Raw genomic sequence first — 16,548 nt, 5'->3', positions numbered from 1 at the left:
CTCACTAAAGAACTAAAGTCTCGTATGCGATTTCGTTTACAAATACACCATCCTTTCCGTAACCCTTCCAACACGTTGAAATCTTCAAATAGTAGTTTAAAAGTATAGGATCAACGCTTGTCAAACTTTTACGCAAAGAGCCAGTACTAACACTGTGGACCGGCACCCCGGTCCGTGTATGTACCGATCTTATCGTTAAGTGGTAACCTACATAAAGTAGCATGCTATTAGCCCCCATCAGACATGCTAACTTGCCTATGGACCCCAAGCAATGTGAGTTAAAAGTCAGCACCATTGGGAATGCTTTGTGTCGTTCTCTGTTTCAGACTGCTGCCACACTCAGCGACCGCAAAGGTCTGACTGTAACTGCCTGACGATGTGTTGTTGTGTTGTCTACGAGCAGGTGATTAACCGATTAGTGACAGTAATTGTACTCATATTTAAATGCATTACGCAGTATGTGACACGATCAAGAATGTTCACTAATTGTTGCCATTTTCTTCTCTTCATTTTGTTGTATTGTAACAGTCTCAGTTTGATTTGATATTTCCGGCAACATATACATTGTTCAAAAGAATTATTGGAACACGTGTATCAATGTCCGGTATCTTAAATTTATTTTGATACAGGCGATCCCTGTGGTCTTACTGCATGGCTTGAGATCACTGCTTTCAGTGTAGGCAACAATTAGTATTATTCGCCGCCTATTGGCTGTGTTACGCAATACAGTGTCAGGTGACCCCTCAGAAGGAAGTAAGTACCGATATCCCAGTGTTTTCTAGTGAGGTACACAAATGGTAGTTGCCATTTGTGGACGTTGTATTCAGTCAAGCACATGCAAGGCAACAGCGAATGCAGTGCAAGTTGCAAGGGCGGTCTTCTGGATCTCGCGTAATGATCACAACGAAAAGATCCGAGAAATTAGAGCAAATACGGAGACTTACAAGCAGTCGTTCTTCCCACGCACAATTCGTGAATGGAACAGGGAAGGGGGGATCAGATAGTGGTACAATAAGTACCCTCCGCCACACACCGTAAGGTGGCTCGCGGAGTATAGATGTAGATGTAGATGGACTTTCGGTCGTCTTGCTGCAGATGCAGTGCCTCGCCGGTTGTCGCCCATAGGTTTTGGAGACATTACAGGGAGACGGCTCAGTTCACAAGGCGAGTTGGACGAGGTCGTCACGTGAAGACCGATATCTGCCCATCTCTACTCTGTGGCGTCGTATAGATGCCGCCAGAGCACTGTAATATGAACTCAGAGGGACCACTGGAGACCCTAACTTTACGACCTAGACATCCTTTACACAACGTCTTGCCGCTCGAGTCCAGCTCAGCTGTTCTTATGTCAACTGGCAACTACATCACTGGCCAAACGTATTACTCACAGACGAGTCATGATGTACTCTAAGACATGCTGATAGTCGTGTTGGTGTGCAAGACCCGTGGTGAGCGGTATCTGCCGTATGTTTTCCAGGAAATCGACCGAAAAGTTGGGTTACGTCGTGGAGAGGCTTCATTCTTGACAGCCATATGATTCTCTTCGTTGTCCTTGGTCGCCTTACCGTCACGCAGTACATCGAGCAGATCCTGTTGGACCATGTGGTGACTGATGCATACTATAGTGCCCCTGAATTCCTCCTAATGTCGGGACGTATGTGACGCGCGTCAGCTGGGATGTATTGCGAAGCCTGGATATTGAAGTAATAGAATGGCCGGCGGTGAGACCAAACCTAACCAACATGCGTAAAGAGACATGCTTGACAGGCGTGTTCGTGAACATCCTGTTCCACTAAGACTGCCCAATAAGTTTCAGTGATCTCTTAGTGAAGAATGCGAACGGATATCAGAAAGGGTCATCCGTAGACTTGTATGGAGCATGCCACGTAGGTAGGCAAACGCGTTATTGAAGCTCTCAAAGTCCACATGAAAGCACCCAAGATGACTGTGTGAATGAGTGTTTGCTGTCGGACATTTCAGTTCTTTTTATGTAAACGAGGTTGTAATGAAATTTCGTTGTGTTCTTAATTTTTGAAGGATAAAGGTATAATCTAGTAACACACCCAGCCCTCAATTACTTCTCAATGGTGTATGGCAGACGCCGAAAGCCATTGAGCCGTGCGTGGCTCGTGTTCCCCCACCATCATGCAATTTACACCTTGCTTTTAACATCCTTCCACCTCACTATGTTAATTTAAATTACTACTGTCACTGAGTTGCTGCTTTGCCTGACCGTGACCGGCGCGAGCAATGCGTATCGATATATCCCCTCTCGTAGTATCTTCGCTCGGCTGCTATGACTTCCCGGTCGCTGTCTGTCATAAGGAGTTCGGATAGCGAGTTCGGGCCACGAGTTCGGGCTGCCAGTCAGTTGGAACGCGTCTGGAGCACAGTCCGGACCTGCCAGTTGGGGAGTTGCAATGCGCCACTAGTGCAGTCGGTTTGGAGCAGCAGTGAGGTTTGCGTCGATACGGCTAGCCTGATCATTGCCGCCACGCGTCACTTGAGCCGGGCCACGGTCTTGATGGATCGTCGGTCGGTCGTCCTACCAGACGACGCGTTTTGGCTCGCCGATCGTTCATGAGTCGACTGTGTGTGTGTGTGTGTGTGTGTGTGTGTGTGTGTGTGTGTGTGTGTGTGTGCATCGACTTCCGATTTATCTTCGTGCGTGCTTAGTTACCGATGTGTATTATGCAGACAAGAGTTTGTCAGGTTGTGTGTGTACTTGGCGTTATTTCCACTGACGACGATTTTAGATGTTCTCGGCATTCTGAGGCCAGTCGGTTGGTAGTTGCGGACGAGGGAAGTTATATCCGCGCGGAGCATTCGGCTTGGTCTGCTGGCAGTGTAGGAACGTGTGTGGAGCTGTCCGATCACTACGAGCTTCGTGGTTCAACGAACCAGAACGTCGAAGTTGAGTAGTGGTTTCAACTACCCAAACCACTACCATTCACGTTGTGGTGGTTAGTTTCAGTGGTTTGCTGTTGGGGAGGTTTCCCTTTGAGCAACACCGAGTATTCTACTGCTGAAATTTAGCCTCCATGTGGTGCAATTAACTATTTTGGTTGACTACAATTCGAGTGCACTAGTGGAATTTTCTGCCTTATTGTTCTGGTTACCTGGACTGGTCACTGACGTAAACACTGGCAGTGTTCTTTTGAGTGAAGTTAACTATATTACCGTGTTTCAAATTCAAGTATACCAGCGGAATTTTCTGCCTAGTGGCCGTTAGTGTTCCGGTTACCTGCCCAGGCCACCGACGTAATTTCAGGCAGCGTCTTTTCCTCACCTGTTGTCGCTGTCCAACATGGTGTGTAATTTTGACAGCTAATACATACTCAATTCTGGATTCTCACGTCTGTAACCTTTTCTGTTTGAGTTCTCATGTACTGATTGATGGAAAGCAAGTCGTTGTGTCGGTCCGTCCGTGGCTGTCCCCTGGTTGGGTTCCGACGGATCAAGTGTAGTTGGGCTCACCACCTGTTTCGCCTAAGTGAACGAGGGCAGACCGACCTCCCTGGAGGCTTCTGAGTGCCACCGGTGTTTAATTATCTGTTTTCAGCTGCTTAAAATTTAAGGCTTATGGTAATTTTTTCTTTTTCTTAAAATTTTGCAAAATTAATTCTTTAATTTATCTTTCAAACTTAAACATTACAGCCTTTTGCCTTTAAAAGATTGTTGTTGTTGTGGTCTTCAGTACTGAGACTGGTTTGACACAGCTCTCCATGCTACTCTATCCTGTGCAAGCTCCTTCATCTCCCAGTACCTACTGCAACCTACATCCTTCTGAATCTGCTTAGTGTATTCATCTCTTGGTTTCCCTCTACGATTTTTACCCTCCACAGTGCCCTCCAATGCTAAATTTGTGATCCCTCGATGCCTCAAAACATGTCCTACCAACCGATCCCTTCTTCTAGTCAAGTTGTGCCACAAACACCTCTTCTCCCCAATCCTACTCAATACCTCCTCATTAGTTACGTGATCTACCCACCTTATCTTCAGCATTCTTCTGTAGCACCACATTTCGAAAGCTTCTATTCTCTTCTTGTCCAAACTATTTATCGTCCATGTTTCACTTCCATACATGGCTACACTCCATACAAATACTTTCAGAAACGACTTCCTGACACTTAAATCTATACTCGATGTTAACAAATTTCTCTTCTTCAGAAACGCTTTCCTTGCCATTGCCAGTCTACGTTTTATATCCCCTCTGCTTCGACCATCATCGGTTATTTTACTCCCTAAATAGCAAAACTCCTTTACTACTCTAAGTGTCTCATTTCCTAATCTAATTCCCTCAACATCACCCAACTTAATTTGACTACATTCCATTGTCCTCGTTTTGCTTTTGTTGATGTTCATCTTATATCCTCCTTTCAAGACACTGTCCATTCCGTTCAACTGCTTTTCCAAGTCCTTTGCTGTCTCTGACAGAATTACAATGTCATCGGCGAACCTCAAAGTTTTTACTTCTTCTCCATGAATTTTAATACCTACCCCGAATTTTTCTTTTGTTTCCTTTACTGCTTGCTCAATATACAGGTTGAATAATATCAGGGAAAGGCTACAACCCTGTCTCACTCCTTTCCCAACCACTGCTTCCCTTTCATGCCCCTCGACTCTTATAACTGCCATCTGGTTTCTGTACAAGTTGTAAATAGCCTTTCGCTCCCTGTATTTTACCCCTGCCACCTTCAGAATTTGAAAGAGAGTATTCCAGTTAACATTGTCAAAAGCTTTCTCTAAGTCTACAAATACTAGAAACGTAGGTTTGCCTTTTCTTAATCTTTCTCCTAAGATAAGTCGTAAGGTCAGTATTGCCTCACGTGTTCCAACATTTCTACGGAATCTAAACTGATCTTCCCCGAGGTCGGCTTCTACCAGTTTTTCCATTCGTCTGTAAAGAATTCGCGTTAGTATTTTGCAGCTGTGACTTATTAAACTTATAGTTCGGTAATTTTCACATCTGTCAACACCTGCTTTCTTTGGGATTGGAATTATTATATTCTTCTTGAAGTCTGAGGGTATTTCGCCTGTCTCATACATCGTGCTCACTAGATGGTAGAGTTTTGTCATGACTGGCTCTCCCGAGGCCATCAGTAGTTCTAATGGAATGTTGTCTACTCCCGGGGCCTTGTTTCGACTCAGGTCTTTCAGTGCTCTGTCAAACTCTTCACGCAGTATCTTATCTCCCATTTCGTCTTCATCTACATCCTCTTCCATTTCCATAATATTGTCCTCAAGTACATCCCCCTTGTATAAACCCTCTATATACTCCTTCCACCTTTCTGCCTGCCCTTCTCTGCTTAGAACTGGGTTGCCATCTGAGCTCTTAATATTCATACAAGTGGTTCTCTTCTCTCCAAAAGTCTCTTTAATTTTCCTGTAGGCAGTATCTATCTTACCCCTAGTGAGACAAGCCTCTACATCCTTCCATTTGTCCTCTAGCCATCCCTGCTTAGCCATTTTGCACTTCCTGTCGATATCATTTTTGAGACGTTTGTATTCCTTTTTGCCTGCTTCATTTACTGCATTTTTATATTTTCTCCTTTCATCAATTAAATTCAATATTTCTTCTGTTACCCAAGGATTTCTATTAGCCCTCGTCTTTTTACCTACTTGATCGTCTGCTGCCTTCACTACTTCATCCCTCAGAGCTACCCATTCTTCTTCTACTGTATTTCTTTCCCCCATTCCTGTCAATTGTTCCCTTATGCTCTCCCTGAAACTCTCTACAACCTCTGGTTCTTTCAGTTTATCCAGGTCCCATCTCCTTAAATTCCCACCTTTTTGCAGTTTCTTCAGTTTCAATCTGCAGTTCATAACCAATAGATTGTGGTCAGAATCCACATCTGCCCCTGGAAATGTCTTACAATTTAAAACCTGGTTCCTAAATCTCTGTCTTACCATTATATAATCTATCTGATATCTTTTAGTATCTCCAGGATTCTTCCAGGTATACAACCTTCTTTTATGATTCTTGAACCAAGTGTTAGCTATGATTATGTTATGCTCTGTGCAAAATTCTACAAGGCGGCTTCCTCTCTCACTCCTTCCCCCCAATCCATATTCACCTACTATGTTTCCTTCTCTCCCTTTTCCTACTACCGAATTCCAGTCACCCATGACTATTAAATTTTCATCTCCCTTCACTACCTGAATAATTTCTTTTATCTCGTCATACATTTCATCTATTTCTTCATCTGCAGAGCTAGTTGGCATATAAACTTGTACTACTGTAGTAGGCATGGGATTTGTGTCTATCTTGGCCACAATAATGCGTTCACTATGCTGTTTGTAGTAGCTAACCCGCACTCCTATTTTTTTATTCATTATTAAACCTACTCCTGCATTACCCCTATTTGATTTTGTATTTATAACCCTGTAATCACCTGACCAAAAGTCTTGTTCCTCCTGCCACCGAACTTCACTAATTCCCACTATATCTAACTTTAACCTATTCATTTCCCTTTTTAAATTTTCTAACCTACCTCCCCGATTAAGGGATCTGACATTCCACGCTCCGATCCGTAGAATGCCAGTTTTCTTTCTCCTGATAATGACGTTCTCTTGAGTAGTCCCCACCCGGAGATCCGAATGGGGGACTATTTTACCTCCGGAATATTTTACCCAAGAGGACGCCATCATCATTTAATCATACAGTAAAGCTGCATGTCCTCGGGAAAAATTACGGCTGTAGTTTCCCACTGCTTTCAGCCGTTCGCAGTACCAGAACAGCAAGGCCGTTTTGGTTAATGTTACAAGGCCAGATCAGTCAATTATCCAGACTGTTGCCCCTGCAACTACTGAAAAGGCTGCTGCCCCTCTTCAGGAACCACATGTTTGTCTGGCCTCTCAACAGATACCCCTTCGCTGTGGTTGCACCTACGGTACGGCCATCTGTATCGCTGAGGCACGCAAGCCTCCCCACCAACGGCAAGGTCCATGGTTCATGGGGGGGTTTGAAAGATTATGGTAATATATTTTAAAATTTTGAAACTTAATTATGGCCTTCATCCATTTGTATTGCACCTTACGTGTTGCATATGTTTGTTCTATCTACTTTGCTGTGATGTTTTTTAATTATTTTATTGCTATCTTAATTGTATTTTTATCTTGTTGATTTGTTAAGATTTCTTGTTTGAATGCCTTCAGCCGTGAAAGAGTTGCATTCGGTAAAGGTCCCCTGGTTGGTTTCCGACGGATAAAGTGTAATTGGGCTCACCACCTGTCTCGTCTATGTGCCGCTATGGTTGTAAGAGTTATTAAATTACAATAAATTACAATTAGAAGGTGAAAGTGACCTCATCCTATTTGGCCCTTTCCACAATCCTATTACCTGTTCTGCCCAGCGGGTTTAGCGGGCGTATCAGCCATGATCCTCTAATTCTTTTGAGTAGCATATGTACCGCTTTTGAAGATGACCGTTCAAAAGTGCGCATTCGTGAATCCACATTACAGCCGTTTCAAATATATATCACAACAGAGTCGCGCACGCCCTTCAGTGGTCGCTGCTGGAAAACAAACAGTGAACCATTCCCCCTCCCACACCGTGTAACCCCGCAGTGGCTGCGCCACTTACCCTTCTTCCTCTGAGTTAAGCGGCCAACTTTACTTATGAGGGAAACTCCCCATCGCATCCCCCTCATATTTAGAGGAAAGATGGCCCAGTGGATAAACAGTCGAAAACTGAACACAGATAAAGCATGAAAACGGAAAGAAGGAGTACTAAAGTGTGCAAAAAGACAAAGTAGAAATAGTGAACGCTCCAAGGTTAACAAGTGCAACACTTTAGGGCTGGAAGAGTTACGGTGCGGTGGTTTAGTGGTCACGGTGTTGGACTCCTACGCCGACGACACGGGTTCAAAATTCTTTCGTGTCATTTACTTCAGTTTATTTTATTCACAGAATTATGAACTGTCAGTCCGGTCACTGAAATGTTTGTTCTCTTTCTGTAGTCTTGACAGTTGTCATACTGTGCTTTGGTTGTAGAATATGAGTCATGTGGTAAGAATACGTTAACATAGCTAGTAAATGTGATGAATAGTGAGAGCTGGTGAGGTATCACGTAGACGTCCTACAGAAATGGAAACAACAAATAAAAGGGTATGAACTATGTTACAACAAAGGAATTCAAGAGTCAAAATGTCCAAAACGGAACGCATCTTCAAAAACGTTAAAAATATATGTTTTGACACAGCACTGTTGCGTTCATTTGCTGCAGATTATGTGACAAACTATTATGTTTTCACCACTTCCTTGGGAGCGATCACATTCACATTCCCACGAACACCTAAATCGGCCAAGGAGCCATATCTCACACACTCACCAGACGTACAAGTTAGGTGCTTCGTGAAGAGATTTCTATCATATGACGCACGTACTAATGCCGTGTATGACGCACCAGACGTGTTTTCCGTTGGAGGATTCGGTTGATTTGTTGCCTTGTCATCAAACGTTCCATTCGAAAGCCACTTCCTTTCGGCTGCTACAGAGTAGTTGTGCAGAATCATCTGTCTTTATAGGTCCCTTATACCTCGCTTTTGCAAACGGACGTTACACCACGACACAGACATGAATATGAATACAGCGAAAAGCGAAATAAATAAAAGTCCAGTACCGTTAACACTTAACCACGACCCCTTGGCTGTTCCATACTTCTCTATGTTGCAGTTGTCCTTGGACCGTTCACTGTTCTTATTTTGCTTTTTTTTAAAGTTCAGTACTCCTTCTCCCTGTTTTAGTGCTTGATCTGTGTTCAGTTTTTGACGAGGTGTCAACTGAGCCGTCTTAAGACTAAATTTGAGGAGGTTGCGATGGGCAGTTTCCTGTGTCAGCTCACGGGTGAATTTATTATCGTCAATTAAAATGAAGCTCATCTTAAAATATCTGTAAGTACTTTTGTTTGTTACTGAGCAGGCTCGTGTTTGTGCCGTTGACAGGTTGGCGTCGTGTATTCGGATTGTGACCTCTCGTTTTCTTAGTGCGTTCACTGGCTCCACTACGTTTGCTCGCTTTTTCTGTCCGTGAGTGGCAGCAGCGGCGTCTATCGATAGCAAGTGCTGTGGTACTATCTTTGGAGCGACCTCTAGTATTTCCGGATCGTCGTGAGTCGGAGTTCAGTGGGGACGGAGCAACTGTGAGGTCCCACAGCGCCAGTACTCGCCGAGGGAGCTGCTCGATGGAAGGATGTGGTCGCGAGAGTGCACGACCACGTCAAGGTCCGGATTCAGCGAGTTCAAGGTGAATTGATCGTTATGTTCGAGTAGTGTAACTTTCACTTGCGTGTGTGTCTGTCCGTCGAAGTGACCTCAAGCCATCAAGCTGTCAGTTGGCGGTTTTATACTCCGACGTTTCTCTTTCCTGACTTGATTGGCAACGACCGATGGTTGGTCGTCCGGTCGGTCGTCTCAGCGGACGACGTATATCTGGTCTTTCGACAGTTTCTGTGTTCTTAACGTTCATGTCTACGTGCAGTTCGTCTCGTAACTGTATAGTGACTGTTTTAGCATTGTTTGAGTTGTTTGTGGAATTGTCTTTTGCGATTCCATGTGCATCTAGCCAGACCTTGAATAGGCAGTTTGATCTTAACTGTCTGTCTACTAGGATTTGGTAGAGCCAACTTGTGTAATTAAATGCTTGCCATTTGGCGATGTTAACTGTTATTCTATCGTGGTATTGGTTATCGCATCTTAGGTGGATTTTGCGAGTGTGCTGGTCGGTGTTTAAGCTGTCCCTAGTTTGAGTTGCCATCCTGGTAAGTGAGCATAACTCTTGGCTGTCTATCTCACCGCTTACGCAACTGTAGGGACTTTTCTCAGGTCGATCCTTGGAGCACTGTCTGTGGATCACTCCCTTTTTTATTTCGTCTGATTTTGTCAATTGTTTAAAAATAATATTTGTTTAAATTTTTCCTATTGCTTGTGGCCTTAAGCAGACAAATAATTTGAATTCTTTCATAATAAGACCTTCAGCCGTCAGTGTAGCTTGTTTTATAGTCAATATTTTAATGAGTGTTTTAAAAATTTGTTTTGGTGTTTATAACGTGTAATTGTCTTCCTCATTTGTGATTCCGGCCTTCAGCCGTTAATTGTTCGTAAGTATTGCTTGTGGCCTTCAGCCGACAAATAATTTTGAATTCTCTCTTAATAAGGCCTTCAGCCGTCAGTGTAACTTATGTTACAGTCAATTTTTTTTAAATCATTGTTTTTAAAAAATTATTTCCTTAAATAAAGTGTATGAGTTTACCGTACAACCAACGGTAACTGATTAGGCCCCGTCCACACCTTTTCTGCTTTCCCTAAGTCCCACGTATCACTACACTCTTAAGAAGCTCATAACGTTTGTTGCATTTCGATTCGGCAGATAGATGCAAAATGTTATATAATACATGTGAGATTCGCGGACCGCGTGAATAATTGATTCGGCCCGCATGTCGCATCCGGGCCCAGTTTGACGACCACTGCTGTAGATGCTGTGATAATGAATACCACAGTAGGCAGTTCGATTGAATGGACGTCTTTGAAAAGAGTATTCACCGAATATGGACAGATAACTGTAAGTACAGGTAACATAACTGGGACAGAAACCTTGGTTAAGAGAAAAAATACTTCAGTTCATCCGCGAATGAAGGAAATACACAAATATTCAACACAAAACAGGAACACAGCATTATAAGTAAATTAGGAATGAAATAAATAATAAGTATAGGGAAGAAAGGCTAAATGGCGTAGGAAATTTGTGAAAAAAACGCAAAAATATGGTCTACGGAACGACTGATTCAGTAGTTAGAAAATTCAAAACGACTATCGATTAAATTAAATGCAAAGGCGTTAACATTAATAATTCAAGAGCCATTCCACTATTAAAACCAGAGGAGACAGCAGAGTGATCAAAAGAGTGCAATGGAAGCTTTCTACTAGGGGGAAGGAAGTGTTTAATGACGTGACAGAAGAAGAAATGCTAGTCGATATAGAAGACATAGTGGATCAAGTTTTAGACTCTTAAGTTTAACAGTCCATTGGAAGAACTGCGATTACATAAAGTTGAAGACTAAGATAATATTCCTTCCGAATTTCTAACATTATTGGGATAAGAGTCATCTAAAAGATAATTGAAATTGATTCGTACAATCTATGAGCGTGGATACAGACCATACTACTTTCTGAAAAGTATTATCCGTAGAATCCCGAAGATACGAAGTGCAGATAAATTCGAAAACCATCGCACAGTCACTTTGACAGTTCATGGTTCAAATGGTTCAGATGGCTCTGAGCACTATGGGACTTAACATCTGAGGTCATCAGTCCCCTAGAACTTAGAACTACTTAAACCTAACTAACCTTGAAACGTCCCCTTAGAAAAATTAATGAATTACTGTGCTGATAAGGCCGGCCGGAGTGGCCGAGCGGTTAAAGGCGCTACAGTCTGGAACCGCACGACCGCTACGGTCGCAGGTTCGAATCCTGCCTCGGGCATGGATGTGTGTGATGTCCTTAGGTTAGTTAGGTTTAAGTAGTTCTAAGTTCTAGGGGACTTATGACCACAGCAGTTGAGTCCCACAGTGCTCAGAGCCATTTGAACTGTGCTGATAAACCTCTTACATTATTTGATTTTCAAACAGCTGGGCAAAACTGAACGTACTCAGATATTACTCTCTTTACTTATTCTGATCAGCACTAAACTGACACACAATATTTTCAGCGCAACGCAATCTGACTTTGAAAAATCCCTACAAAAGAATGGCCCTGACTAACAATAACCTATACTTTTCATAAATCACTTACCTCACAAAAATCTTCGTTACTCGAACTACTGCAATATAGCGAGCCCCACTACTGCCAGCTAAATAAAAGATTCTAACTACTGAAGTCACTAACTACTGATAGGCATAGTTAGCAAATGAAAGATTTTGATAGAGAACAAACAATGTATTTACTTGAAAAGTGTTCAAAAGTCATAATATATATATAGCAGTTCATGACATCCAGTCTCACAAATTTACTGTCTCTGATGGACACACGTCCAGATCATCCGCTCTCAAAAATCCGCCATCTCACTTCCCCACATCCACCACTGCTGGCTGCTCACCTCCAACTGCGCAACGCTATGCGCTGTTAACAGCCAACTGCCCAACACTACAATAGCAAATTCCAACAATGCCACCCAGCCACAGACTGCACACAGCACAGCCAGTGATTTTCATACAGAGCGCTAGTTGGCGGTGGCATTACCATTATAAGAACCTTAACAGCCTACTTACAACCTAAGGACATCACACACATCCATGCCCGAGGCAGGATTCAAACCTGCGACTGTAGCGGTGGCGCGGATCCAGACTGAAGCTCCTAGAAGCGCTCGGCCACATCGGCCGGCGACAGTTCATGCCTCCAAGTTGCTGACAAGAATTATATGGAGAAGAATGTAAAAATTGAAGATATATAGCTATCAGTTTGGTTTTCGGAAGGTAAAGGCACCAGGGAAGTAATTTCCGACGTTGCGCTTATAAATGGAAGTAAGACTTAAGAAAAATCTGGAGACGACCATAAGATCTGTCGATCTAGAAGATGCATTCGTCAATGGAAAATGGCGGAAGATGTTTGTAATTCTCAGGGAATTTTTAGGACGTATTATAAGATGCTGGAACACACGGACGTCAGGAATATTAGTCTATAATCGTGTGCATACGGTCTATTAACCTTTGAGTAAGTCAGTGAATGCGTGCTTTTTTTCCAGCCACATGGGACTATTTGCCGCGAAACTGATTCTCTATAAATATGAGTTAGGAAAAGAGCTAACTACATATTCAGTGTAAAATATAACTGGAATTCCGCCAGGGACCGCTGCAATGTTCGCATTAAATACTTTTAACAATTTTTCGATACTTCTAGAGCTAAAATTGATGTCGTTCATTTGTGAATCTTCCCGGCGGGCAAACATTGCTGTTGTAGTACCTCCTCGGATGAACGCGTTTTTAACTACGGAGTATAAAAATTCTACTTTCTGTCTGCTGCCTTCAGTTTTAACACCAGAAGATTCAACGGAAGATTCAACGGAAGGTTTATACCCGTTTATCGACTCCGCATATGACCAGAATTTCCTAGGATCTGAAAACGAAAATTACTGTAAATTTTACACATGGTCCTTCTTACAGGCGCGCTTTTTTCTGTTAGCATCCCGCAGTCTCGCTTATAGGGAGAGGGTAGTAGCCCATTTTCGCAACATCCTACGAATGATGCCATTCAACCAGGGTAGCACTTTGACGTCCTTCAATATTTCGCTTCCAAAGTACTTTTCCAGACCGTGATTTCTAACGTCTTTCAACTTTAAGCCCAATTTTTCTGTGTTCTGCAGATCTGAACTGCATGTTCTCAATTGGTATTTTAAATAAATGAATACTGAGTATCAATTAGACCAAAAAATAGTCTCCCAGGTTTCATGATGACCACTTTGCCAGTGTTGCCTGTGACAGCATCGTGGTCGCTAACCCTTCTTTCATTGGTGACCCTCCCTAAAATATCGGATCTATTGTTAACTAAAAAGTCTAAAATATTTCTTCCACGTATAGTTTGTCGGCCTACTTTTTCCAGAGAGATTTCAGACAAAGTTTTAGTATTGCTTTCCTAAACTGTCGGTACTTACTGCCGATAACGTATTTGTAGTTTTCTATATCGATTTTTGGTAGGCTGAAGGCACCACGTATTTATAGTGTATTTCCATTCTACCAAAATTAGGCTATCATTGACGGGCTCTGCAGCGATGTATCTGCATCCATTGGTCGATAGTAACACGTGAATTTTAATCTAAATCTATCAGCCTCAGTTGCTCTTGTTCATATTCATTTTCAATAAGATTTATTATAGACCTCACTAGATCTAATGCTTCAGCTAGTCTCTATAATCACTCCTCCTGGAGGATATAATCCAAATTTCTAATAAAAAATTGAACTATTTGATCACACTTCGACACTCATTTCAGTTCTTTCACATTTACTGATTGAGTGAGTTCCGAGTGTCAGTAACTGGGGTTTTATTGAACACAAATCTTTATCTGCGTCTGTCAGCAATTCATTTTTTAGTGTCACAATCTCTGCAGCTGTCCTTAATTTTTTTAGCAATTTGATCTTCATCAAAATGATTAAGCGAGAGGCCGAGGTTAATTATACCTGGAAGTAAAGGAGGAAGGACAGGAAGGAGTAAGCCAGGCAGACAGCACTGGGAGGAGAGCCAATAAATTTACTAATAGGCTGCACCGTGGATTAATTCCTTTCACCACCTTCCACAACTACCCACCCTTACTTTCGGCGAAGCAGCTTGACTCTCTGCACTGACAGAATTTCATCACTCCTGTCTCCCTTCTCCCACAAGCGTCCTTTGCGCTCATTAAATTCCATTCGAAGGGTAAATTCTGAGAATATCTTTATAAATTCCTTGTATTTTGTAAAAAAGAACGCCAAAAACTCAATTGCATTCTCAGTCCTTTCCAACCCTCTCACAAAGCTTCATGCTGCCATACTTACATAGCCCGAACTCCAAACCGCCAGAGCCCATCTTCTACTCGCGTACTTCCCAATACTCCAATCACCATATCCCCACCCCTAAAAAGAGAACCCAGAGTCACATCCATTTTGCTCTACATCTCTCCACACTAACCCACTTTTCATACCACGCTCACCAGCAGACGGGCATCGTACACAAAACCACCCATCGCCCACAAGCCAGATGTTGCATAATCATCCACATCACGGCACCTAACGTATTGGAAACGGCTTGGTAAGCCTCCGTTATGAGCAGCAGCGTGGGAGTGACGTGATTTCTTCATCATGTACGAGGCTATTCCTCGAGAGACTGTGACGTTACTGGTCTTAATGGCTCCATCTTCGATTTCATTTCATGTGCACTAGATTTGCTGTTAGGTTCTAAAACTATTTTTATGTAGCCAAGACGACACCGTCAGTTTTCTGCAGCACGTTTCTTGTCACATAATATTTGTACGACTGTCCGCTTGCAGATAATATGTTCCATCATAACGAAATTGGTCAGCAATGAACATAGACTTGGAGACGTTTAATTCGAATACACAAGTGGCAATTTCAAACAGGTGACTGCAGGAACAGGACACTATACATCTGGCTATATACTACGCTGGCTTAGTGCTGTCTTCAAGGATCTTTATTGTTCGATTACTTAGACAGAACTTTACACATTTCACTGTAATCTACTGCAACTCGGGGGTGACGTATTGCAGCGAATTTACTCGATGGATATTCAATCAGGACCTATTGTGGCATTGTTAACAGTGCATATTTAAATACTTGGATAGGATATATCTTACATAATGTTAAAATACAGAGCTATTACATATTCGCTAACTACAAAAAACACAGGAATAAGGGACAGTACACACACCCTTCTGGCAGTGACTACATTTTATTTAAGTATAAACTGCATATTCTTAAAGTAGTTTTAATGTAAGGTTCTAGACTCTGAAATGTATTTTTAGAGGTGCCGTTCCCTCCCCGGTTGTTAGTAAAACCCAACAAGATATTTATAGTATCTCACATTTTACTTTTGATATACTTTAGTACCTTTCGTAGTAATAAAATACATTTTCGAATACCGAAAAATTAGGGCCCAAGATTTATCGCGCAAGATTTATCTGTGATTTGTTTTCTGTAATGTGAATGATTACATAACAACATTGTAAAGAAGTAACTCACTGATGGTCCAGAATATCGTAACGACGTGCTTAATTCGATGTTGGTCAACTTTCAGAATACAATACAGCAGCGATATTGAGGGCATGGATTCCAAAGGTCCCCGGAGGTACGTGGCACTAGCCGTGTAGCACAGGTCACGCCATCCAGCATATTACGTAGGCGCGGAGCCTGCATACGATGGTATTCCAGACGTGTTCTATCGTGCTGAGATCAGACGAATGTGATGCCAAAGACGACAAAGAGGGTTCAATAACATGCTCCTGAAATCAACGTAGCACGATTCTGGGCTTCTGACACGAACAGTTTGCATGCTGGAAGATGCCATCGGGTGGACAAGAGATCAAGCATAAAGAGATGCAGGTTCTCACCAGTAGTCCACAACTGTCATGGTGTCTTCCGCAGGTTTCATGGAAGTACAGGTCACGGCCCCTTACATCATAGAACTGCCCCCATCGACCTGCCTTTGTACCTCTACGCATCTTCCAAGCAGCCATTCCCTGGATGACAGCCTGTCCAGACACGTCTGTCGATCTGATGTAACAAGAAACGTGATTTTTTTCACCAGGCGACACGTTCATAATGATCCGTGGTCCAATTGGATAGTCTCGTGTCCACTAGAGTCGTATTTGATGATATCGTTGGTCGTCATAGAAAAACTTGGGGGTCGTCTGCTGTTGAGCCAAATGTTGAAAAATGGCGCTGATTTCTATCCTTCAACCACATGTGCCTACTCCACCAATGTACTCTGCTGTTACATTCGCGACGAATCGCGGCCTATACTGCTTTATATGCGGGTAACCTCCGAATTCCACTTTCTTTGATGAGGA

This window comes from Schistocerca piceifrons, chromosome 5 (assembly GCF_021461385.2).
Source record: "Schistocerca piceifrons isolate TAMUIC-IGC-003096 chromosome 5, iqSchPice1.1, whole genome shotgun sequence".
NCBI lineage: Eukaryota > Metazoa > Arthropoda > Insecta > Orthoptera > Acrididae > Schistocerca > Schistocerca piceifrons.
Note: the sequence above shows the minus strand (reverse complement) of the source record.